Here is a 1,295-nt window from a genome sequence, read left to right as displayed (position 1 = left end):
CCAGCAGGCAGGTTTTCCAAGCAAGTGCATTTAACTGCTGAACCATCTTCCCAACCCAAGAGTTTTTTCTTTGCTTTGCTTATCTTTTTGTGTGTGTGTGGGCGGGGGGGGGGGGGTCAGGTTACAGCCCGTTAGCACACCATTGGACTAGCTTTATTATATAGAAGCCCAGGCACCAGTAACCTTTGCATATACATGACTCCAATCTAATCTTGCACTCTAAGACCAGGGGAAAGCAGGGACACAGTCCCCCACTACCACAAATTATGCAGCCTAGTTTCCCACATTTGGGGAAATCGCAGGGGTCAGCACATCTGGAGTGTAATGGATAAGGCTCGCCCTAGGAAAACCACCTTTGTGATCATTGTATCCCCCTGCCAGGTAAGTATTTTTATTTTTAATTTTTTCTTTTTGAGGTAGGGTCTCACTCTAGCCCAGGCTGACCTGGAATTCACTATGTAGTTTCAGGGTGGCCTCGAACTCACAGCAACCCTCCTTCCTCTGCCTCCCAAGTGCTGGGATTAAGGGCATGCGCCACCATGCCAATCAAAAATTTTTTTCCTCTGTATTTCTACTTCACTGATGTCCCAACTGTGTGTCCTTCCAGACATTCTGCCACTCATTGTTGGGATCCTTAGCTTGTTTCCAATCTTTCCAGTATGGCTTTGCCTTCCCAGCACCCAGCAGCAGGCCTGACACCAGGAAGGCATTCCCAAGTTATTCGTGGGGTGTTAGCAGATGAACTGGTGAAGGAAGGACAGAGGTCAAGAGCCATTATTATGTGGGTAGCTGTGCCCCCAAATCCCATGAAGAGCCAATGGGGCTCAGGAGAGATGGAAGAGAGACAGAAGACCAGTGGACAGCCCAGGAGAGGGGGGCAACCTGCCTGAGCTCTGTGGTGAGGCATGTGCGTCCTCTCGACTTATGTACTGCCCAGGCCTGCCTAGAAACCCCTTTGCATGTCCCCACCATTGTCCAATGGAGCAAGCCATCATCAGTCTTGTGCTGCTTAAACCCGGGCAAGGAAACGGCTACCTTGGGCTGGAGAGATGGCTCAACAGTTAAGGAGCTTGCCTGAAAAGCCTAAGAACCCAGGTTTTATTACCCAGGACCCATGTAAAGCCAGATGCACAAAGCGGTGTATGCATCTGGAGTTCGTTTGCAGCAGCTAGAGGCCCTGGCGCAACCATTCTCCCTCCCTCCCTCTCTCTTTCTTCCTTCCCTCACAAATAAATAAATAAATAAACCTTTCAGGCTGGGCACAGTGGTACATACCTTTCATCTTAGTATTTGAG

The 1,295-nt window shown here is 49.5% G+C and overlaps 1 non-coding gene across 1 annotated transcript; it reads right to left on the bottom strand.

Moving 5' to 3' along the window:
* Nucleotides 1-226: 226 nt before the first annotated feature.
* Nucleotides 227-389, bottom strand: LOC123455702. Its single transcript, XR_006634083.1, has one exon. It is a non-coding gene; the product is annotated as a U1 spliceosomal RNA (small nuclear RNA).
* Between the last annotated feature and the right edge of the window lie 906 nt (nucleotides 390-1,295).

The sequence above is a fragment of the Jaculus jaculus genome, chromosome 17, assembly GCF_020740685.1.
Source record: "Jaculus jaculus isolate mJacJac1 chromosome 17, mJacJac1.mat.Y.cur, whole genome shotgun sequence".
NCBI classification, from domain to species: Eukaryota; Metazoa; Chordata; class Mammalia; order Rodentia; family Dipodidae; genus Jaculus; species Jaculus jaculus.
The sequence above is the reverse complement of the archived record's forward strand: the minus strand, read 5'-3'. Positions and strand labels throughout refer to the sequence as shown.